The 25573-nt window shown below is 43.8% G+C and overlaps 1 long non-coding RNA gene across 1 annotated transcript; it reads left to right on the forward strand.

Moving 5' to 3' along the window:
* The first annotated feature begins 77 nt into the window (after positions 1 to 77).
* LOC125443605 lies at positions 78 to 11174 on the forward strand. Its single transcript, XR_007246150.1, has 2 exons — positions 78 to 10252; positions 10310 to 11174. It is a non-coding gene; the product is annotated as an uncharacterized LOC125443605 (long non-coding RNA).
* Positions 11175 to 25573: the final 14399 nt, after the last annotated feature.

Here is a 25573-nt window from a genome sequence, read left to right on the forward strand (position 1 = left end):
AGGTTTATCTGGTGAACCAGATGTGTTTCCACACTCCTACATTCCTGCTGGGTGACCTTGGGCTAGTCACAATTCTTCAGAACTCTCTCAGCCCCACCTACCTCCCAAGATGTCTGTTGTGGGGAGAGGAAGGGAAAGGAGCTTTCAGGAGAGAAAGGTGGGATATAAATACAAAATCACCTTTTTCTACCCATTACTTCTCCCCATCCAGTCTTTCTCCTGCCAGATAACACAGAGCCTCCACAGAGAGAAATGACTCATGGCCAAGTGATTTTGCAAAGCAGTGTTCATTTACTATCCTGCTTTGATTCATAGGACTTGCTTGTATTGGAACAATCTGCCTTCAAATGTCTTTTGGCCCTCAAAAGTGTTGAATGCAGGCTGCATTTATTCCAGTGGCCCTGGCCTCCAGAAATGCCTAGCAGAGAGCATTCGTGCTTAGCAAATGTGTCTGAGTCTCAAGAGCAGCATGATCTCTGGTGGTTTCTGGCTCTTGTCCATCACAGCACCATTTTAGGCTTTGCTTGTGAGGGTGAGCAAGTCCCAGGTTAACATTTACAGACTTTGCCTCAAAACTAAGTTGTTCATCTTGTGCTTAGTCTGATGCGCTTTCCCCCAAAACTATCAAAATTTGTTGATTAACATATAATCAGCTCTGAAGATGTATCTGGGTATAAGTAATGCAGCCATAATTCATTTTTAAAAATCTTTTAAAATTGAAGGGCGCTCTCTCTCCACAAATGCCCAGACACCATTAAGGAAATTAATTGAAAGAAACCTATTGAAAGGGGTGGGTGGGGGCAAAGACGCTATCTCTTGCATTAAGCAGTGTCCTCTGGTGCAAATAAATAAAAGTGTTTTAGATGTAGTTTCTGTGCTCAGTCACTGTCAGTATGCAGATTCCAAAAGCACTGAACCTCTGTCTCTCATATGCATTGCAGCACGCAGTAGCAAACAGAAACCAATTCTAAGTGCCAAGAATGTAGTTTCCCCTATGCAGGTACTACAGATTTCCTCAGTTAAAAGTACTGAGGTATTTAAACCATTGAGCTGCAAAACGACTAGTGGGATTTTTTAAAAAAATAAACATGATGCATGCTTGAAATTTTTAAACTAAGGTTCTGCCAGAGTGTGTTGTGTGTGTTTTTGTGTGCGCGCATGTGTGTTTTAATTTATCCTCCATAGCTGCCTTGGGAAACATCACTACCTGTGGTGCATATGGACACTTTGGTGTCCCATTAATATTCTAGTGCCATGCATGTAAATAAATAGTGGATGGTAGCTGACTGTTTTATTTCTTTTAATGTATATAAAGATTTAAAACCATGAGCCTGATCCATTCCTATGTGGGCACTGCAATGCTGCCCTCTTCCATTCCTTGTTTGTCTGCGGAGGGTGCAGCCTGCCAGTAGTTAGTCTCATTGGGGGGGGTCCTTAATTGTAGTAAGTCATAAGTTGGAGGAGAGAGCGACTGGATTTGTAAGTATAAGGTGTGGATGAACTACAGGTAACAGCCACCAACTGTTGTGTATGCACAGGCAGCATCTGCTGGGGAATGGATCATGCCCTGTGCAAGTTATTTTAAGGGATCGACAAACAGAGAGGAAGGGTGTACATCTCAGTATATGCGCAAAAGACATCCATAATGGCTTGAAGAGTCTGGTATCGCTTCCAGCCTACGTCTTGCCATTTGTAACACCCTCCTTTGATTTTCAAAACCATTTCCTAAACCATATGGCTAAAAACATATTCTGGATATATTTCAGTTGTTACAAGAAGAAAGAAGGATAATAATACACTGAGAACAACATGGGCTGGTTCAAGATGTCCCTGTGTTTTGGTTTTTCAGGCAGTGTGTGTGTCAACTAAGGTTTGTATTCAGAACTGAACAGAGATCTATCAGAATGGCTATCTTAGAATCTAGTCCGCCTGCACGCAAGTACCTCTCTGAGACACAGTGATCTGAGGCCCAGATCTACCAACTTATTCTCCCATTTCATGCACTGGCCAAATAGAAGATGACTTTTTAGTCTGAAGTCTGCTTTTTAGTTACTCAGACTTGGGGCTTCAACTGGTGAAATACTGGGTGCTCTCAGGTAGAACTAGACACTGTCAAGTTCCCATGTCAAGTTCTTTTTTTCTCCTCCTACCTGTGCTGTGACATCATGTCCGTTTCTTCCCCAGTCCATATCATTGGCTGGTACTCTCCAATACCTGCTTGCTGTCGCTTATTCCCGATTCACTGTGCAAGAATTACATACCCTCTGTAAGTTTTGTTGAAGCTTACTTGGTTCAGCATGACTTATCAAAGGTGTATCCAGACATACCGCTGGACCATTTAATAATCCTCCAGACTGGTGTTTGACTGCAGGACTAGCATTGCCATCTGTTAACAATATTGTGAATTAATAGCGTGAGCATCGCCAAGTGCCTAATAAGACTGTAGTCAATGGATTAATGTCTTAAGGGTATGTTAATTTTTCATAATGCTAAATTAGCTTTTTTTTTTGAAGAGTATGATAATTGACTCTGTCAAGCACTTAAAAATTTTATGGTCGTTCCAATATTTTAATACTCTAATAAAGCCTTAAATTTAAGTAGGGAAATACAATTTTTTCATCATTTCCTTTTTGCCAAGAGGTTTAGAGTTGGGGCAGAAGTGCTGGCAAAAAACCCCCCAAACAGCTATAAAAGTAACAGACATCTTAGATTTATTATGCACTTTTGTCAACTTCCTGGGACACAAGCAGCCCTACTTCTGAATAAACACACAGAGGAGTAGACCGTTTCATTGGGTTGCTCGGATTCTTCCCACAGGCTGATGGACCAATCTAGATTATTGAAATCATTTTCAGTTTGACCCTGCAACCCAACTGGACGTTAGCTCCACTCTGCTGCCTGTGGCTTCCATTTTGCAAGATCCAACTGAAACCCTTTGGGTGAAGTGAAATGATGTTTTCGTGAGTGCTTGTTTGATTGAAATCAGTTGATTAGAAACCTGGTCTGAATCTTCTGTTAATGTACCTCAGATCCCCCCCCCCCCCCCCAATATATATCCTAGGTCTAGGACTATTTCCTGAAACAGTGTTGAGGTTTTTTGTTTCAGATGTAAAAGTGGCTGTGGGCAGTGTGAGTGGGCTTAGAAAGAGCAATGGATTGGGGGTGGGAGTGAAGGTCTGGTTGTGTTGTCGTATAGTAAAACAAGAAGAAACCCTTCCTTAATGTAGGGACATTTCTATTACTGGGGCTGTAATGTCCAGTCCTTTCGGCTGGAGATTGCTCTGATGTTTTAGAATAAGTAAAAAGAGTTCCCCTCCTAGTGTCTCACAGTTTTTTCACTTACACTGCTGTCTCAACACCTGCCCCACCCCACCCCACCCCAAGGAAAAACAAGAATTAGGGTTACATTTGGCCTAGAGATAACTGCTTTTCAAAACCACCCTGAGATTTCTGCTACTGTAAACTAACAGGCTGATATTTCTCTGGTGTGGTTCATAAGAGTTTTACCCAAGGCCAAAAACTAGCAAGGGCAATTCAGCTAAGCTATGTGTGCATTGCTGCTTAAATCAGAATCCCATTTGTTGTCACTTCGTGAGATCATGAATGTAAACTCTCACATTACTCAAGATAAACTTGGTGCAGAAAGCATGGATGGATCTTTCTAGGCATTGCTTTATGTGAAGAATTCTCAAGCTAGTGTTGGTGTCTGGCATTTGCTTCTACCCTTCATCTCCCGATTTATTAACAGGATCTCATAGGCTTTGCTTGAACTTGGTAATCCAGCTATGGGCGGTATTCCATAAAGGGGTAGATCTGTGAGGCCTTGAAGTATTAACTAGAGGGAGAGAGTGTGTTCCTTGAAATACAAGTAACCTTCAGCATCCTATATCATGTTTGGCTTTTTTTCAGCTGTGCTGAAGAAAAACCTTACAACTGTGTTGTCACTTGAATTTTGACATTTAACTATAGCAACGTTAAACAAGCAGAAACGTCCAGCTTTTGCTTCTCAGGAAAAGCAGAAGAATCACTTACACATGTGCAGAGATAACCTTTGCTTACTCTGTTTGGCACGTCTGATCACATTTTGTTCTTTTTCAGTACCCAGAGCCTTGTTCTTGAAGCGTATTGAACGGTGCTACTTTGGCCCTGCTTTAGAATTCCTGAATGTTGTGCTTGATATATTTGAATCCATCTGTTTCTTGAACGGTAGTTGTTCGTTCCTTTTGTGTTATTTTCCATGTTTAATTTTCAGCTTTGCCTCGTGAGCACTCTTTTCCTTCTGTTCTTTCTTTTCTGAACACCTTTCACGGAGTATAAAAGCTCCCTTTGATTGAACATTAAGACTTTTGCAGTCTCTCTGTTGCTGTAAAATTGTAGAAATGCTTTATTTATGCAAAGGAGATTTCTGTAAAGTCACTCCTAACGAAATCAGAGACGTTTCTCAAGCGTCTCAAAGTAGCCAGCCAGTTCCATTTCAGTTATTGTATGGGAGCCTGTAATTTCTCTAGCTAATTGCCAAGTAAAAGGCTGCCTGCCCCAAATATTTCATCAGCCAAGGCAGCATGCTAAGTAAGAACAAACATGAAAAATTGTCAGGCTTGCCAAAAATTCTTCTCATGAAGGAAGGAGCTGTTTTCTCTCTCATTTGGGTAGAAGTCGTACTGCTGCTCACAGTTCTAGGGAGGAAAAGGGGTGCCTTTCTCAGCATGTGATAATAAGCTCCGATTGATGAATTCTGATTCCTCGTCTCATTCTGGTGGCACTAAAAATATGCATGGCATCTTCCGCTCTGTTAGCTTCTCTGATAGGCTAGGGTGGCTGAAGCTGTCTTCAGTCAGTCATATTTTGATCATTTAAAGCCCAATCTTGAAACTCATGACAGGTGAGAAAAAGAGGAAGGACGTGGTAAAATTGTACAGTTGCTAGGTTCACTTTTGTTTCATTCTGTTTCAGTTCCAGTACACAAGTATCTTATCTTCACCAGATAAGACAAAAGAAAACAGAACACCTAACAAGGATTCATAGCCAATATTTGCTGTAGCTTTCTGAATCCCCTTAAAACTGGGATGCCCGTACCTCATTTGTGAAAGCATTTTGGTCTTTCTGAAGTGGGTTTTTTGTTTTGTTTTTAAAGACACTACCATGGATAATTCTTGACTACCACTGAAAACCCCACCTGTCAGAAGCTGGTTCGTACATAGGGTGGATAAATTCTTGCAAATCTATATTGTATCCATGCCAGCTCAGGAGAGAAAGGTGGGGTATAAATCCAAACTCCTCCTCCTCCTTTGATGATGATGATGCTTGGTAGCTTTTAAGGAGGCCAGCTTCAATACTAGAAGTCATCTCATTTGGCCAGCATCCAAACAAACCCAGGAAAAACCACTACAAGGGTGATGCAGTTTCCTTGAGAAGAATTTAGTAAGCCTAGACATCTTCTCTGTCTCCTTCTCCCCTCTTCCTTCCAGAACTATGCAACTTTTTTATGTTACTAGAAAGGGCTATAGACAAGCCTCTGTTTAAATATTTGCACCTTTTTTTTTTGCAAGAGGCAGTCACTCAGAGCTAAGTAACAGGCTGTGGTTTATATTAAGACTCTAGATCCTGCCTAGAGTCTTAATATAAAGACTTAATATAAAGACTGCCATTGCTTCATTCGGTCTACCTTTTATGGGTGTCCAGCATTTCCATTCTGCATGGTAGTTACTTGCCTGATTGCCTTTGGTGACTAATAATAATTCCCAGGTGATCAGGAAGGGAAGGGGTTTTTTTTTTGTAAACTTGAAGGAAGTTGGTTCTATGGTCCCTTCCGCACATATAGAATCTTGCACTTTCAATCCACTTTCATGATTGTTTGCAAGGAGATTTTGCTATTCCGCACAGTAAAATCCAGCCGCAAAGTGAATTGAAAGTGGATTGAAAGTGCATTATTCTGCATGTGCGGAAGGGGCCTTTGTTTCACGCAAAATGGTTAAGAGAAATATCCCTTGACTACTCGCCTGTATGCCTCTTGTGGGCTAATTTGAGGGTAGCCAAGTTTTTAGCATAATAACATTTGACAAACCTTGATTTTTCTGCAGCCTGTTGCATTTGAACTGCATTTTTAGAAAGTTTGGTTTTTCTTTTAGCATTTCGGTTTCAGTTTCTGAGAACTATGGCCATGTGAACTAAGCCTCCTTCCCATATTTGCTCACTTAGAGTGAATAAAATTCATAGTCTTGACTTCTGCGTTGTTAAAAACCACCATCCAAAGGAAGTGACGTTCCACTGAAATAAACTCAGAGTTCAACTAGGTTTTTTCCCCAGTTCATTCCAGAGGGATAGTTATTTTACTCTATTGTCGAGAAGCAGGAAGGGAAATGGCACAGTAAAGAGTAGCAAAATGTTTATTCTTAACTTTTTCAATGGCTTGGCTCTTTGACCCTGCTACTTTACAACTTTTTCATACATTTCTGTGTGTCTACCTTCTGAGGAGCCACTTTGTGCATCTGTGGGTGTATGCTGTAGACCCAGTCTTCAGCCAAGGAAGATCATGAACCCCTTTTTTTGTTTTTGTTTTCCTGCTTTCTGGAGGGACCTGGAACTAATGCATGCATGCAGAGAATACGGTCAGCATACATCCTACCTTGCCTTTTATACCCACTGAGAGGTAAAGGAGGACCTTGAGGTAAAGTTACTCAGCTTTGGGGAGGATTCCTTTTTAGAGCAAACAGATTCCAGGATGCACGCCCCTCCATCGTCCACACATGTAGTTTCTTTTGCCTTCTGCCTTGGCCTGGCCATTCCCCCATCTCTGTCAGTTGGTCCTCCAGTACACTGTGGGCTTCCAGTCCACCCTGCCCCCTCCCAACAGTGAGATCATAGCTCTGGCGTCTCTTCTTGTTACACGATTTCGGTCACTTCTGTTGCATTTTGAATTTCAGCGGGTCCTGTGCTGCCACCTGGGTGTTTAAAGGCAAGTCCTGCATCTGGAAGCATTAAAGACCTCCGTTCTAGTCTGTGAAAGCTTTTTTGCTGAAATAAAAGCTTCAAGTTGATGCAAAGCTTTCCATTGGTGTTTGCGTGCCCTGATTTTCTCTTGTTTGTGCTGTCAGCCTCAGCCTTCTTTACAGGTAGACTCCAAGAGATCGATGTAAATACGTTGCTTTGTTTTTGTTAATTGAAAACATAACGAGTTTGTATGGCTGCTCACATATAGCCAAGCCAGAAGCTATTTTTATAGTCCTTGTTCTTCGATGCATCTACAGTGTTTCTTAACAGATGTGCAATTTATTTAAGGAAACATACGGTTTCTTCAAACTTTGTCAAAGTGGCCTTTTCTAGGAAAAGCACACCGTATCTGGATAACCGTTGTGATTTATAATTTCAAAATTATTTTTTTGTTTGCATTGATTGAATTTGTATGTGTTTTTTAAAACAATCAGATGTCTTGTGCCATGAGTTTGCAGGCGTAGTGAAAAAGAAGTCACGTTTTCCATCATCGTACGCTGCTTATATCTGAACTGCTAAGGGGCAGCTAATGCTTTTCAGTTTTGGAACATTTCCCTGTAGCAAACAGAGTGATCGAGTCCTAACTCCTGCAGACATTTAAGTAATACTAAAAGGCACTTGGAGCATCACAGAGGTTTGGAACAGGGCTTTTGGTCACCAGTTCCATAGGGCAGATGATTCCATCAGGGTGTTCATTTTTTTTCTTTTATACATCCTTAGTGTCAGCGCAGTGAATTGTAGAAAGCAATCGTGGCTTTTAACAGATTAGCTGTAAGGAGCAATGGCAGAAGTATATGGTGTTATCGCTGAGGAGGATATCCGACCCAAGCAATTTACAAAAAGCAGAACGTATCACTGTACGTGACTCATATTCCTGAGAACTTGTTCTTTCCACTCATGTTTACGGTCAGAATGCTTAAATTTCAAAAATTTCTTGCTGTAGTCATTGTCTTAGAGCAGGGGTGTCAAACTCATTCATTATGAGGGCTGGATGTGACATACATGTGACTTGGCCAGACCCAAGAGTGTGTGGCTTCCTTGGCTGCTACCAGAAAGGCACTGGACTGGTGAGCCTGCAGCAGAGGGAGGGTGTTGCTTTGAGAGAGCTTATCCAGCATGTTTGACACCCCTGTCTTAGAGATTAACCTAGCGAGGGGACTGTCTAGGAATCAGAATCAGTCGAGATGTTAGAGACAGCAGCCCCAAGCATGTTGCTCTTCCACAGTTAAAGCACAATTGATTTTAGTATGCAGGTTCAACTAGGTGCTGTTGAAGAAACGTTTGGTTAAATTGCGTACAGGCTTATTGGAACGCTTAATTGCAGGGGTATATTTGGGGGTTGAGTTTCAGTGACTCTTTGCAGATGTACTTTCAGTTGCTTGCTCAGCGCCATGAGAGTGTTTGCAGTGCTAAGACTGGTAGAGACTGCCAGATTTAATAACAATCCCCTTGATGTTGTCAGTGCTAATACACAATCCTCTAGAAACCCAAGAGAAATATCTAAACAGTGGACCTCCAAGGTGACTGTCCTGTTTTTGTTTTTTTTGTTTTGCCAACTCGGTCAACAGGGCTTGTTCAGATGCCATACTTTCCCTCACAAGGGACCTCAGCTAGTCCTGCCACGTTCCCACACTTTTGCCGTAATGCTGAACAGACGTGCCAGAAAGCAACACTAAAATGCATGTGTGTGGTTGGGATCTATGAAACCACGCATGAAAATTGCCTTATGCTGAGTCAGACCCATGGACAGGCAACATGACTCTGACTGGCGACAGCTCTCAAGGTCTTGGGCCAAAATCTTCCAGAGCCCTGAACTGGGGAGGCCAGGGGGGGGTAACCTTGGGACCTTCTGCACACCGCACCGTCTCTTCTGTCATTGAGAGGTGACACTTCCCCAGAGTCTGTGCGGAGGGAGACTTTTGCGGAATCCCCCTTTTCAAGGAAGCTGAAGGGTATGGTGTTCCCATGTTCTTGCTTGCACTGGTTAACTAGCACTGGCGGCTGAGTTTTCACACTTCTGCCTCATTTTTATTTTTAGCTGTTGAGAAAACTATCCTCTCCATCGGTGCTCTTTCCTCTACCCCCCACTCAAAGTGTGACTTTCCACCTGCATTCACTAGCGAGGGGAGGGGATCTTCCTCAATATACATTATGGCATCTGAACAAACCCATCGTTAAGTATGAGCGTGGAGTTCATTTTTTCAGCTTTAGTTGCTCCAGAGATTCTGTATCTCATACTAGCCTGGACTTAGGAGAAAACCCACCTACGTAAGAACAGATATGGTTGGGCTAGTTTGAATGTCGTGCATGCTAACTTGTACTCTTTTATATTTGAAGAAGAAAAATGTGCAATTTGAATGGCACTTTGTGATTGGTTAGTGAAAACTGGGCTTTGCAATGAAACGTCGTCTTAATGAGTAACGACAAAGTGGTGTTGTCTGTGTTCCTTGTATATGCTTTTCAAGTGTGTTGATTCATAGCTGGGTTTTTTTTAATCTTGACTGCTCATTTAGGGAAACAATAATCTTGATCCACTGGCTCCAGGGTGCACCTAATATGCTGCATGTGCAGGGACTATGGAATTCTCTGCTCTAACAGTAGGGAATGACCTTGTGTACCTGCATTTCTCTTCATAAAGCAAAGACAGACGTCACATTTTTAAATAACGGTTGCAGGAGTCTGTCTTCGCCCACCTTCACTTTTACCTTGCAGAAACATCCTTTGCAAATATCCCATCCTGCATATGATTAGCTCAACCTGACGACCTTGCCCCTTTTCTGTACATTTGGTCGGTGGTTTCTGCACAGCAGTTTCCCCTGTTTTCTTTTGCACTGGAGATTTCACCCTCCGGGAAGCAATTGCAAACAGTCCGGGTGGCTGAGGGTCCTTTGATTTCTTCCAAAAGATTTAGTGATTTTTTTGGAAAACCTGGGCTGAGGGAAATGTAATGGGCTGAACACTGTTTGGGGAAGAGCCCTGTGCGAAGTTCTTCCCCAAAATGGGATAAATAACTTCCTCGGCCCGTTATGTTTGGGCTGTGCAGAAACCACTATAGTTAGGGTTGTAAACAGGCCTGGAGGAAAATGCCCTGTCCCTTTAACAGAGGCTTATGGGCGGTTGAAGCTTTTCATGGGATGAGAGGTAAATGATGTCATCTGGTAAACAACAACCCATTAAAGGGACAAAACATTTTTCTCTGGGCTGTTGGTAACCCTAATGATAGTTTATACATTTATCTTTAAAAAACAACAACCATGCAGATGTTGCAGAACTCTTCTGCATTTGGAAGTGGTGGTGCGGGTGATACCACAGGCAAGAGTCAGTCTGCACTTCCCACAACTTGGCCTTTTACCCTTTGTTCAAATGGCAGCACTTCCAAAAGCAAACAAACAAACCCAGAAGATGGGTGTCTTTTCCGTTCTTGCCGCAGGAGAGAAGATGGTTTGTTTGAACCGAGTGCATGGTCAGGGCTTCCAGACCTTTCTTCCCACACATACACTCTACAGATGTTGAGTCTGTCTTCATTTCTATAAGAAAAAAAGGGAACTCTGAATACATCCTGGAGTTGTAAGAAGGGGTTTGGATCATGAGATGTACTGAGTCCGTTTGCTTAAGGATCATTTCACTCACCCCTCGTTCCCCTCCAATGGTATGTTTCTGTGAATCATCTTGCTTGTCCACCAATAAAAGAAAATCAGAATTCCTTTCTTCTCATTGGTAACACTTCAAGTTTACATAATCTACAGATGCAAAAATGCGTATTAAAAATGGGTCGTTGGATTAAGTAGCACTTTGTTTACATGTTCGGTATCATGTTGGGCAAGTTAAGGGTTTCCTGTTTTGTGTTTTTTTGTTTTTAATTTAAAGCACATGGATTGTGCTCTGGGGCTTCGTAGCCACTGTGCAAATTGTGGCGTAATATTGTACTAAGGATAAGTGAAAGTGTGTTTTATCTTTTTTAATGTAGTTTGTATTGACCGGGTTTTATAACGTGTAAAGAGAAACGAAGAGTGTTGTATTTTGATCTGAGATTTGTGTACAGTAAAGTCACTTTGCTTTATGTATTGGAGGTTCATTGAAAACTTGAACTATTTTATAGAAGGGTATGCAGACCAAAATTTAATTTGTCTTAAAGATGTTTGATGAACTAACCAAATAAACATTTTATGGTTTGCTTACACTGACCGTTCCTTGCATAAAATATGTTTGGTTCCCTCAGAGTTATTTTTTAAAGCGATGGGGTGGAAGATTTTCTTGCAGAACTATCAAGGGTGAAGAAATGGCTGTTGAAGAATATTGGAAAACCCGTGACTTATTATCAGAGGTGTATATTCCCATTGTTCTTTGCACCCACTCTGTGCTGCAAGAGGTGGCTTGTGAAGTCTCATGACAGCTGTAAAAAGCTATCACTGCGAAGATACTGTTATCAAGCTGTAAAGTATGGCGCACATGCGGTCCTGCGCAGTCACAGCATCTTAGATGAAACTTTTCGACAAAACAAAACAAGTCTGTTGAGAGCCTGAATTGCAATCCTGAGACAAAATGTCCTTTGTGCGTAAAGATGCAGAAAGATTCAGTGTCAATGTAGAGCAGACTCACTGGTGCTCTTCTGCTAAGAACAATTTTTATTGAGCAGGATATCCTTTATTGCAAGAAAAGGAAAAGCAGAAGCCTGCCTATCTCGTGGGGAAAGAACACGATTCTGGTGGACTCTGGGTTCAGAGGAAGGGAAACAGCCCTTTTCAAGCCTGAAGTTTCCTGCCTGCACAGCTTTCTGCTAATGCTTTGCAAAAATAAGCAAAACTGCACTGTAATAGCTGTCTGGGGTAAGTAGTGCATGTGAAAGCACACACAGCTCTTGACAATGTCAGGAGGTTTCCAGAACCCTCGGAATGCAATTTATACTGCAGCAGCAGTCTGTGGCAAAAAACCCCCCAAACATGCCATGTTAAAAGAGCTAACTATTGTGGCCAAAGTCTTTCATGCTTATGCATCTTATGAAGCGTGTGTCTGTGTGCGCTGTCAAGTCATAGCTGACTTATGGCAACCCCATAGGATTTTCAAGGCAGAGACATTCAGAGTTGGTTTACCATTGCTTTCCTCTATATCAGTGGTGGTGAACCTATGGCACTCCAGATGTTCATGGACTACAATTCGCATCAGCCCCTGCCAGCATGGCTAATTGGCCATGCTGGCAGGGGCTGATGGGAATTGTAGTCCATGAACATCTGGAGTGCCATAGGTCCACCACCACGGCTCTATATAGTGACCCTGGTATTTCTTTGAGGTCTCGCATCCAAGTTCTAACCAGGACTTACTCTGCTTAGCTTTTGGCTCAAGATGAGCTTACCCTGGGGCTATCCAGATCAGGGTTTATGAAATGGGCTCCAGTTAATCTTGTTATTAGATTGAATGTTTACTGCGGCTCCAGTTTGTTACAGACGACCTCTCTAGAATCATGACATGTCTATAGAAATCTGAAGAAGCACTGTAAGGGTAATGCTTCATTCACTGCCACTGTGACCCAACTTTGATACCTACAACTTTCTTGTTTGTTTTGTATAGCAGTTGTCCCAAAGAAGTTCCCTCCATGACCTGAGTACCGCCTCCTTATTTCCTGGGGCATTGCTGTTTTCTCAACCGTGGACAAAAATTATTTCTGGAACTGCTAGAATACACACAATTCTGGGCTGCAGCCAAGATCTTTTTAAAAAATTGTTTTTCGTTAATATTACAAAAAAGACAGACGTTTCATAGAATCATAGAGTATGAAGAGTCTACCCGGGCCATCAAGTTCCAGCCATGCAGGAACACACAGTCAAAGCACTCTCAACATATGTTCATCCAGTCTCTGTTCAAAAACCTCCAAAGAAGGAGGTTCCACCGTTCTCCGAGGCAGTGAATTCCACTGTCCAACAGCTCTGACAGAAAGTTCTTCCTAATGTTTAGGTCAGGGGTAGGGAACCTGCGGCTCTCCAGATGTTCAGGAACTACAATTCCCATCAGCCTCTGTCAGCATGGCCAATTGGCCATGCTGGTAGGGGCTGATGGGAATTCACATCTGGCTTTCTGAATCTTTTCCTGCACCTTGAATCCATTAGTACATGTCCTGGTTTCTTTTCTTTGATCTCAGCCAGTGGCCAAGCATGGAAGCCTGAAATAGGTGCTTCCAGAATTAGTTGGGGTTTGTCTCTGATTTGCCAGTGGCCTACACAGCAAGAAAGCTGTGTTGCTGGGGAAGGCTGATCCTTAGCCAAACAGAGTTAACTCACCATAAAGCCTCACTCTGAATGCTTCTTGAGATTGGCCATCTGATGTAAATGAAAGGAAGAAGGGCCTCAACTGTGGAGACAAATGTTTACAGCCATGCTAGTTCACAATCCCAAATCCAACCACAATCCACAGGATAGTTTGGATTTATACACACACACCCTTTCTCAAATGGGCTTACAATCTCCTTTCCCTTTCCCCCCCCCCCCCCCCGCCAACAACAAACACCCTGTGAGGTAGATAGGGCTGAGAGAGCTCAGAAGAGCTGTGACCAGCCCAAGGTCACCCAGCTGGCATATGTTGGAGTGGACAAGCTAATATGGTTCATCAGATAAGCCTCCACAGCTAAAGTGGCAGAGCGGAAAATCAAACCTGGTTCTCCATGAACATGAAGCTACCTTAAACTGAATCAGACATTTTGGTCCATCAAAGTCAGCCTTGTCTACTCAAATGGGCAGTGCCTCTCCAAGCTCTTAGGTGATCTTACATACACAATCTCCTTTCCCTTCCTCTCCCCACAGCAGACACCTTGTGAGGAAGGTGGGGCTGAGAGAGTTCTGAGAGAACTGTAACTGGCCCAAGGTCACCCAGCAGGAATGTAGGAGTGTGGAAACACTTCTGGTTCACCAGATAAGCCTCTGCCACTCGGCTGGAGGAGTGGGGAATCAAACCCGGTTCTCCAGATTAGAATTCACCTGCTTTTAATCACTACACCACGTTGGCTCTCAGAGACAGTACTGAGCATGTATTGTCAATGCTTTCAGGGCAGAAGAAAAGAGAGGGCAATTTTCGCTGCTGGTCACTGGTGGAAATGGGGGGGGGGGGGGACACCTTTCCGGCTTTGCCATTTGTGCATTTCTGGTTTCCTATACCCTTTGGGTAAGGGTTTCCTTGCTGTTTCTAATCCTGCACACACCTTTACTTGGGAATAAGCCGAACTTCAAACAGCAGGATTTATTTCAGTGTAAATATGAATGGGATCAAGTTACAACACGTGCACTCGTCTGTGGCAGCTGAGGGGTAGATGGAGACAAGTTGGTCATTGTTACTGAGTACATTATTCATCCAGCCCTTCCTTCAAGGAGCTTATGGCTTGATACAATCAGTCCCCTCTCCAGTTTTACCCTCATGCAACAATCTCGTAAGGTAGGTTGAGAGGAGAGCAACTGGGCCCAAGGTCACTCAGCGAATTTCCCTGTCAGAACTCGGAGTCAAACCTGGGTCTCCTGGATCCTAATCTGATACTTTAACCATTACACTGTGTTGGTTTTGAATGTCCCTTTTGAGCTGTGCTTTTGAAGTTTTACACTTAACCCCCATAGGAAGAAGAGTTTGGATGTATATCCCCCCTTTCTCTCCTGTAGGAGACTCAAAGGGGCTTACAATCTCCTTTCCCTTCCCCCCTCACAACAAACACCCTGAGAGGTAAGCGGGGCTGAGAGAGTTCTGAGAGAACTGTGACTAGCACAAGGTCACCCAGCTGGCGTTTTGTTGGAGTGCACAGGCAGAGCGGGGAATCAAACCCGGTTCCTCCAGATTAGAGGTCACCTGCTTTTAACCTCTATGCCACTGCTATTCCTTTCATAAGGCTATGAAATGCAAAGGCGAAAGTGACCGAAGTGCCCTGAGGGAAAACAGAATCGGTCTTCAGCCCAAATCGACAGGCTTGAATTAAAAGTCAAGCATCTTTTTTTATTTCTCTGCCAAAGGAGCCCTTTAGTTTGCAGTTTATGAACTGAAATAGCTGCAAGAAGAAGCACGGCTTCATAAGATATGGAAACGGCCCTCAGGTGATCCTCATGTAATGGTCTCCCTCGCTCTCTCCTTCCTTGGCCTCTTCAAGAGAAGAGAATGTAAATGGAGAGCAGTGAATGGAAAGAAATGAGGCCAGCCGCTTTCGACATGAATGAAGGAAGCCTCCTGAGGACAGCCGGAATGTGTTCAGGCCTCCTTCGACACGTGCAGAAAGGGGCCAAAGCTTTCTGCACATGGAGAACAGGGTAGCTCCCAGAGCGTGCTCCCTCTAGCTTCCATCCCCATCCTGACAGGATTTAGCATTTCAAAGCATAGTTTTGGGCTTAAAAATAGCTTTCCGGCTATTTATAGAAGCTGCAGAAGCGCCTCTGCTTGGGTATTCTTGACTGGGGTTGCATGGCAAAGCCTATTTTTCCTCAGCTCTCCGACAGCATGCGGCCGCCCGGGAACCTTCTGAATTTTCTGTTCCGCTTTTCTGCATCTTCGGATCCAGGACTGTGGCTAGGAAAAGCAAGGCCAGGGGATCTCTGGCCATTGTGAAATTCTTTGGCGAGGGAGAGAGTGAACTTCTGCCCATTGTGAAATTCCTAATGGAGAGACTCCACCAACGTCTACATTTTTCTCACTGAGGTGCTCCTTTGAGAAGCAGGCAGCCCTTTTAACAAATGGCTCATTCATAAATAGTTCTCACTCACAAACAGGCACCTTCTTAAAATAAATGCACGTCGATGAATCTCTCTCCCCCGTGGCTGCTGCTTCACTGACTGTAACAAGGATGCCATAACTTGGGGGCATAGGTCACATCTGGCTCCAGATGTGTCCTCGCCCTCTTCTGTGCCAAGCAAAAGAAAAAGAATGTGCAAATTGCCGTTTCTCTCTAAACAGATGCTTCTCTTGTCATGCAAGGGAAACACATCCCAGTCATCCAAATCTCTTCACCATCTTTCTGTTTTGCATTGCACGTTACCTTAGCAGGCTTGGATACTTTTTTTTTTCCTAGTCAAACAAGCCAGAATTTTGCAGCATTCAGCATTTTGCAGCATTCAGCCTGAGGGGAAGAAAAGGTAGCCGAAAGCCACCTAATGGTGGTTGAGGTGGGATTTTGAATTGGGAATTTTCCAGCTCTGTCTTCTGGGTCGCTTCCATGGGGCAGCTATTTCTATGTTCCTTCCATTACAAATGAAGAAGAGGAGGAGGAACTGGTTTTATACCACACTTACAATCACAACTCCTTCCTTTCTTCACAACAGGCACCTTGCGAGGTAGGTGGGGCCGAAAGAGTTCTGGGAGAATGGTGACTGGCCCAGGGTACCCAACAGGCTTCATGTGCAGGAGTGGGGGAATCACACCTAGTTCTCCAGATTAGAATCTGCTACTTAGCCACTGTACCATGCTCTTTTGCACATACAATTTCCCCGTTCCTTTCTTGACTCAGCCTCCCCTTGGACACCATTCCTCCCCTGCCCGACACAAACCTCTGATGGTCTTTTTGAGACTTTTAAAAAGAAATCAATAAGTGCCACATTGCTAGAACACTATTTCTTTTCCTCAAATCCCCTAAAAGAAAAGCCTCATAGGGCACAAGGTGAAACTGCACCAATATGGCAGACTTCTCCATCCACAAGAGGCACAAACATACTTTTCAGTGTTTCCTAAAACTTTCTCAAGCCAGTTTTGAGAAAGATTAGAGCAAAGCAGAGTGAAAAATGGAAAGCGGTTGACCGGGGCTGGAATTGTGTGGATGCTCTGGAAAAACGGAGTGAGCCCCCAGTGGGGAGGCTGTTCAATAATGCTTTCTTTCAGACTGCTTTCTTGTTGCCGTGGCAACAAGATGGCGGTTTGAAGGCGAGAAAGTGGCATGTTGACGTCAGCAGCCTCATTTGCTTCATGCTCAGGCCTGCTCTGAGAAACCTGCCACAGGAGCCTCTAGCATGGGAATTGCCAAAGCCACCCTCCCGGTTCTTCTCAGGAATTTTGCAGGAACCCCAGGCAATGAAAAAGGGAAACAAGAATATGAGCTTATTTCGGTGGAAACTGATTCATTGCTTGACTGACAGTTCCTACTCCCTTGCTGTGACCGCATCGACCCTTAAATTGCTTTTTAAAACATTTTCATTTTTTAAAAAAGCCTTTTCCCATGAGCCTCTGCTCAGCCAAATGTTTTGGACTCACCTTAGACATGTCAAAGACTTCTCAGATGTTCCATTCAGATAAGGGAATGCAGCATGGAAGCTGTGCATTTGAGACTTCCCAAAGTGTTCAAACCACTTCACATATAACAACCCTATAAGGTAGGCCACTGTTGTAGCGTTACCATGAGTTGGTGCTAAATTACAGAGTGACTAGTTAGGGCCACAAGTAGTGGTGGAATTCAGCAAGTAACCAGAACTGGTTGTTAAATTATTTGTATCCCATCACTGGCCACAAGGTTGAGTTTAGGGCTACCAGGTATCCTACCATATTGGATAACCACTGACTCCCACTGAAAGTGGTGAACGGGTGGGGGGCAGAATGGTGGGGAAACTTGCATAGCATCCATGCCATTATATCATTCCTGGGGTGAAACTGGAAGTGACGTCATCCTAGAAGTGTGACTCTACAGGATTCACTGGAAACTCTGTGGTAAAACCATAGAGGTGCTAGGGAATACTAGAGCATCACATCAACCCAACTCATGTTAAAATGTTGCCTCCCATGCACCCGGGCGCACGCACACACACACAGTCTCTACTGTAATCTCCACTCTGCCACGGAGGCTTTCTGGGTTCCCAAGGTCACCCACTCTCAATTTAGCCTGCCTCACTGGGGTCTTTGGGAGGATAAAACCTGAGGAGGTAGACTTAAATCCTTCCTTTCCCTATTGCTCTCTGCCAGTGTCATATATAAGTTGGCTGCTGATAAACAAATGGTCCTAACCTTGGTGATACAGACTAGCCTGATCTTGAAAGTTAAGCAGGGTCAACCCTCATTAGTACTTGGATGGGAGACCACCAAGGAAGTCCAGGGGCACCACACAGAGGCAGACAATGGCAAATAATCTCTTAATTTAAAAACCCTACAAGTCAGCTGGGGCTTCACGGCATTTTCCTCCATCAAACAAATGGCAGAGCTGAACTAATTTCCAACCAGTTTGTACCTCACGCTTATCACTTTTGGCAACTCAGTGCAGAATTGTACCAAAAACTTCCTTCCCTGTCCTTGGTTCCTTTGTACACCCATCTTAAAAAGTCAGTGGTGTTGATCTAAGGAAAACTGTTGTAGTTCCAGTTGAATGATCAACCTTTGCCATTATGCCCTCCTGCTGTCTGGAACTGCAGGGACTTGCAACCCGGCTTGGCTTCCATCACTCCTTTTGACATGTTTATTCCACTGACAAGCCAAAACAAGTTTTCTTTCAGGCCTCGAAAACAGTTAACAGACACTGCTACATCACTTACGATTGTTCGTTTCCCTGACAGTGTATGAAGGGTGGAAACTCAAGGATTCTGATAAGCAAGAGGCTCTGAAGGCATGTGGGATCCTCCAAGATCAAGGGGTATGAAAGAGCAGTAGAGGTTGTTTAGCGGTGTTTATTAACAACCATTTCCAACCTGCCTTCTTTCCTGAGACTCAAGGCAGCTAACAGTACAACCACAAGCTGCAAAGAAATACCGGTACATAATTTCATTAAAAAAGATGGAAGGATCTAATGCAATTGGCCCTTGACATCTGGGCCAATTGCCATCTAATGAGACTCGCCATTCCTCCCTTTTGCGGGGGGCGAGGGAACTTTCATAATCAGAATGTAGTTGCCTTCACCCCTCCCTTTTTTAATGGCGGGAGGGAGGGAGAGCTTTACAAATTAGACCTGTTGAATGCCATCTTACTTTATTGGGCTCTTATGGTATATCTATTAGAAATAGTTTATGGTTTTATCGGCTGCTTTTAAAAATGTTTTAGTTATCTCTACATTGTATTATTCCTAAGTTGTATTAATCACGCCCAAGAGCCCCTCAGGGATGGGGCGGTATAAAAGCTTAAGGAAATAAATAAATAAATAGAGTCCATATTCCAATGCAGCCATTTTCTTCAGCGAAACTGCTTTCTGTAGCCTGGAGACTCGTTATAATTCTGGGAAATCACATCTTTCCTGGGGGATTTAAAAAACCTGCAGTAGAGTTCTCTGAGATTAAACACTTGACTATTCTTATACCAACTTATTTTGGGCCCAAAAAAGGTGCCAGACCATCTGAGTGAACTCGTCTTCCAAAATGATATTAACTTGGTTGAAATGTTGTTTTTATCTGTTAACTAGAGTCCCAGGTAAGATTTCAGTTGCTCTTAGTGGTATCTTGAAGAAGCCACCCTCTTTCCCTCGCCTGCTTGAGGTTTTGTTTTTCAATGCCTGTTCACATCTGTCCCAGTCCCTCTGATAACATTTGGCGTATTTGCTGTGAGTTTGCTTCCTTGTGAACGCCCTTCCCTCCACCACTTTCTTGGTTAGTCATAGTTTTTTCAAGTAGGTTCAGCAATACATAATTGCTTGTTTATCATGTTCTCATGTTTTCGGAGAATGGAAAGATTCGTCTGACTTCTCTCACAAGATCTCTGACGCGAGTCCTATGAAAAATAAAATTATTTAGGGGCGTAATCCACGCTGACGTTTTCTGATACGAGGCCTTGTGGGAAAGAATGTGTGCACTGAGCCCCATTATTAACTTGTATTTTACTTGAGGGCCACACTAGATGGGACGCCATCCACCTGCAGACTCTGCCACCATTTAAAAATGCCATGAAGGTTAGGCTCACAGAGTAGCGGGCTGAGACACTCTTGCCCCCCTCACACCTTTTCAAGTACTCAAATGGCCACACTCCTCCCATCAGAGGTGTTTCAGCACTTGAAAAGGTGTGTTTATTTATTAATTAGATTTGTTAATCGCCTCTCCCATGTTTGGTTCGGGGCGATGTACAATCAACAGTGTAATACATAAGAGATGTTTCGACTAAAACCCATGATTTAAAAACAGTACCCAGATAATAAGGTAAAATAACCTACATAGTCCATAAACTCAGAAGTTAATAAACCAGACTACACAAAAAGCTGTAAAAACCAAGCAGAGAAGAAAACCTACCTATGGGCTAAGGAAGCACATAGCCCTAGGGGAGACTCGTAGTCAGAGATCAGCCGCAACGAAATGCCTGGTGGAACAGTTCTTCCTGATCTCCTCTGGGAGACTGTTCCACCAGGAAGGGGCCAAGGCTAAAAAGGCCCTGGCCCACGTTGAGGCCAAACAGACCTGCCATGGGCCAGGGGTAATAAGGAGTCCCTTGGCTCCAGATCAGAATGTCCGCTGGGAGTTATAACTGGGTGAGGACACAAGAGTGCCTCAGCCCACTGTATTTGGGACCTTCACAGAATTTTTAACAGTGCATTCCATTGATTTCAGTGGGCAGACTGGAGTTTAGAATGGTGTTGAAAGTCTTTTCATGTGTCCACATAGAATAATAGAACAGAATCTCAGAGCCAAGTTTCCGCACAACGGCGGAAGAGGTCCGGTCGGCGAGATGACGCTGACCCGACCCCTCTGGGACCGTTCGCATGAACGATCCCAGAACGCCAGACGGCAGCGCCAAACTGCTGTCGTTAAAGCGACCTACCACCGCAATCCTCGCGACCCTCCATTGTACGTCGCCCGAGGCCAGGGGACATACCCTGGCGACTGCTCTGGAATTAGCGGGGCAGAGGGTCCCCAAATGATATGCCCGGACATGGGGGGAGGGAAGGTGCCGTGGAGCCGTTTTTCAAAAGCCTCGCTGGGCAAGCGAGGTTGGAAAACGGCGGCTTCGCACCGCTCGGGCGGAGCAAGGGCAGAGTGGCTGTGAAGCAGCTGCGCCCCCTGTGCGAACGGTTCCCTGGGGACGGCGTTTTTGCCGTCCCCAGGCCGCCGTATTCCGCCCATGCGGAAGGGGCCATAGAGTTGGAAGAGACTCCATCAAATCCAACCCCCTGCAATTCAGGAACACACAATCAAAGCACTCCTGACAGATGGCCATCCAGCCTCTCTTTAAAGACCTCCAAAGAAGGAGACTCCACCACACTCCGAAGTAGTGCATTCCACTGTCAACAGCCCATACTGTCAGGAAGTTTTTTTCCTGATGTTTAACTGGAATCTCTTTTCCTTCACCTTGAACCCATTACTCCTGGTTCTAGTCTCTGGAGCCGCAGAAAACAAGCTTGCTCCCTCACCAACATAACATCCCTTCAAATATCTGAACATGATTGATTTAATCTGAAAAATTTGCATGCCGCCTCTCCAGCCTGGATTGAGGCTTGAAACAGCTCACAATTGAGCTCAACCAGGGCCACGGCCTGGTGGAATGTTCTGGTAAATGAGACCCAGGCTCTGTGGGATCTACCTCAGTTCTACAGGGCCTGCAAGACAGAGCTGTCCTGTCAGGCCTATGGTTGAGGGCAACATCTGTGTCCAACACAGCTGGCCTCCCTTTCCCCCTCCCTTTCCCTTCCTCATGTCTTCTTTCCCCTCTCTTTCTCCTTCAATTTATTCCCTTTAGGTAGTTATTGATTACTGAGGCTCCACAGCATACTGTGGAATTGGTTATTTTAAACATAAATCTGTTAAGTCTGTTTATGGGGAAGGGCAGCCCATAAATCGAACTATAAATAGATAAAATAAATAAATTAAAAGTAAAAACAATGTACAAAATAAGAACAACCAGAAACAAAATCAATGCAGAGGATAAATCTAGCCCAGAAGTTGAGAACATCAGTTTATACAAATTACAATTACAGATCGAGCATCACATTGTGCCCTTTTCTGGATGGCGATTCTTTTTCTTTCTTGTTTGCTTCTAGGAACTGTTTTGCAAAGTTCAATCACTGTGTCAACACTGCCTTTTCTGGATACTTTTTCCAGCACCTGGACACCAGTTTTCATGCTGTGTCTTCTTCTTGATGCGTTTATAGATCTTGTTTTGGGTTCACGCTGACCTAGGTTTTCACAGGGTGGATAGCCCTAAAAGTACTTATCTCGCAGGGCTGATAGCACTGCAGCAAACAGTCTTTCACTTTAGGCAAGATATTCTTCTCCTGTATCTTAGTGCTATTGTGGAATTTGGCTCCCAAGATGGGCTGTAACTGGTTTATTGAAGTCTAAATGGTTTATCTTTCAATGTGCTGCCGCAACAGGCGATGACCGGGGGGCAACTCAAAAAAGGAACAGTGCAGACCCTGCTATGCTCTTGTGACAAAGTGAGGGCGCTTTAAGAGACAAACACATTAAGAACATAAGAACATAAGAACAAGCCAGCTGGATCAGACCAAAGTCCGTCTAGTCCAGCTCTCTGCTACTCGCAGTGGCCCACCAGGTGCCTTTGGGAGCTCACATGTAGGATGTGAACGCAATGGCCTTCTGCGGCTGTTGCTCCCGATCACCTGGTCTGTTAAGGCATTTGCAATCTCAGATCAAAGAGGATCAAGATTGGTAGCCATAAATCAACTTCTCCTCCATAAATCTGTCCAAGCCCCTTTTAAAGCTATCCAGGTTAGTGGCCATCACCACCTCCTGTGGCACCATATTCCAAACACCAATCACACGTTGCGTGAAGAAGTGTTTCCTTTTATGAGTCCTAATTCTTCCCCCCAGCATTTTCAATGGATGCCCCCTGGTTCTAGTATTGTGAGAAAGAGAGAAAAATTTCTCTCTGTCAACATTTTCTACCCCATGCATAATTTTGTAGACTTCAATCATATCCCCCCTCATTAATGTGTTAGACCCAAGTTCTCCACACCCAACTGGTTTTCCCTACAGCTGCACAGCTGTGGCAGAAAATATAGTTTTCAAAGTCTGCAAAAGTCCTATTCAGCTTGGAACTATGGTGTGAAAGGAGTAGTAGTTTGTGCCTCCCTCGCAGGGTTGCCAGCGCTGAGTGAGGGTTTGGGGGGTGAGAGCCAGCGTGGTATAGTGGTCAAGAGCAGGTGGATTCTAATCTGGAGAACTGGGTTTGATTCCCCACTCCTCCATCTGAGTGGCAAAGGCTTATCTAGTGAACCAGATGTGTTTCCGCACTCCTACATTCCTGCTGGGTGACCTTAGGCTAGTCACAGTTCTCTCAGAACTCTCTCAGCCCCACCTACTTCACTAGGTGTCTGTTGTGGGAAGATGAAGGAAAAGGAGCTTGTAAACTACCTTGAGTCTCCTTACAGGAGAGAAAGGTGGAATATAAATCCAAACTCTTCTTCTTCTTTAGGAAAAATTGGTCAGGTCCACGAAACCTGGAAATCTGGACCCAATTTGTTAAAAAATAAATTGTGTGGTTTGGCCCTAAATTGATGACCTTAAGTTGGAGCCATCCAATTTTTCTGCTGGTAAAAAATGAAAGAGGTAACTGCCTGCAACCCAACGCCCGTGGTATGGAAAGGACTTGACCACAAACACCTTCTATGGTAAATACAGAAGTCTCCTTAGCCAAGAGACCTTACTAGAGTGTGAAGAACTTTATTTGCCTTCTGATTCTGGGCTAAGAGTTTGTTAGCTCTGTCAAGTAAAATAAACCACTTCCTCCCTCTCCGTCCAACATATTTGTTTTTACTGGGAAGGCAACTTCATTCAGGTTTTCCAGAAGGCTTCTCATTCGCTGGGATTCTTGAACTGGATCCAACCAGTTTTTGCGCAGGTGAAAAAGGAAAGAGGAGTCCTTCCCCAAAAGCTATGCTGAGGATCATGGGATCTCCTTGTACAAATGGCACATGGAATGAGGGCTGTAGTGAAGGGGGGTGGGTGGGCATTGGATAAGACTTAGAGCTGGCTGGGTCCAACCCCTCAACTATTTCATTTAAAGTCCTAACAATTCCCTCTTGACTGTATTCCTCTAATTCCTTATTCTAGATCTTGGTCTGACTTCCATACAAAGTGCCAGTGGACACAGCTCCTTTCTGCTTGAGTATTTGACACCTCAGGTATCTTCTTCATGTCTTTGAAACCTCTCAGGAATGGTTTGTCTTCCTTTTCCTGAATTCACATTGGTTTTTATTATCATTAGTAAGCCTTTCTGATGGAAAAATGCAAAAAAAGGGCCAATGCTACTAGTCATTTCGGGGTTGTTTTTGCGGGGGTGGGGAGAAAGAAGGCATTTCTAAAAAAAGAACCACATGGAATTTTTCTCAAAATAGAAATTATATGAATGAAAACTTTTGAAGGATTACTGGTTATTATTTTTCTTTTTTGCATACTTATAGCCCCAAAGGGCTTTCTTCTTCATTAGAAAAGGGAATCGCAACTAAGGCTTTTAACAGAAAAGAGAAGTTGAGGCTTGTTTAAATAGTTGCAAAATGGAACACATTCATGCACCACACTAGATGGGTCAACAGCAAATCTCTGCGTTCAAATAATGATTTATTTAGGTATCTCTACCCGCTGGGGACCCAAAGCAGCTTAGAACATCATTCTCTCTTGCTTCCATTTTTATTCTCAAAACATTCCTGTGACATAAGTAAGACTAAAAAAGATTGACTAGCTCTGAGGTCACCCAGAAAGCTTCCAGGGCAGAGTGGGATTCGAACTTGGATCTCTCAGATCCTAGTCCAACGCTCTAACAGCTTCCCTACCCTGGAATGAGAAGGCTCTACTATTAATTCAAAGATGCTCAGGGATCATCTTGGCCTCCATGAACAGGGCCTTCTTGGTTGCTGTCCATGAGTTCTGAAATGCCTTTTCACATGCTAATCACTTAGCACTCTTCTTTCAGTCATTGTGTAAGGACTTTTAATGACTTTTTGTTTGTTTGTTTGTTTATGGCTTTCTCCTCAGTGAGCTTGCTATATTCTCTTCTTGTCCATATTATCCTTCTCAACAACCCTGTGAGGTAGGCTAAGCTGAGAATGTCTGACTGGCCCAAAGTCACCCAACAAGCTGTCATGCAGAAAGGGGATTTGAGCCTGGGTCGACACTTCAACCACTATGAAACGCTGTTGCTTAGTTGTACTGTTGCTTTGCTATTTTGTTAAATGCTTCTTTAAAATTCGAAAAGCGGCATAAAATCAAACGAAAACTGCAGTGGAGGTCAGGGTGGCCTGATTTTGGTTCCAGTTTTCTTTGTGAACTCTTGAGCAGTTTGAAGTCTTTGGCTTTCATTATTCTTTTTCTTAGCCACATCCTCAAATAGACACAAAAAGTCCCAGGTTTCATTTCCTTCCTCTCAGTTACAGAGGAAGTATGGTGTAGTGGTTAATGTTGAACTAGCACTGAGGAGATTTGAGCTTAAATTTTCCCAGATCCACAAAACTTGTCGGGTGACTTTGGACCAATCACTCAGCCTGCCCTACCTCACAAGATTATTGTTGTGAGAATAAAAGGGATAAGGGGAGGACGATGTATTCTGCTTTGAGCTCTTTAGCCAAAGGACCATGTGGTAAATAAAAAGCAAAAACCAACAGACTGATCTCTTATTATGCCTGTCTGGAATTAGGTAATTCAAAGGTGACAGTCCCATGCTTAATCTATGTCTGGTGAAATTTAAATTTGCCCTGAAAATGGAGCCCAGGGCAAAATCTTCCACCACC

This window comes from Sphaerodactylus townsendi, linkage group LG14, assembly GCF_021028975.2.
Source record: "Sphaerodactylus townsendi isolate TG3544 linkage group LG14, MPM_Stown_v2.3, whole genome shotgun sequence".
NCBI classification, from domain to species: domain Eukaryota; kingdom Metazoa; phylum Chordata; class Lepidosauria; order Squamata; family Sphaerodactylidae; genus Sphaerodactylus; species Sphaerodactylus townsendi.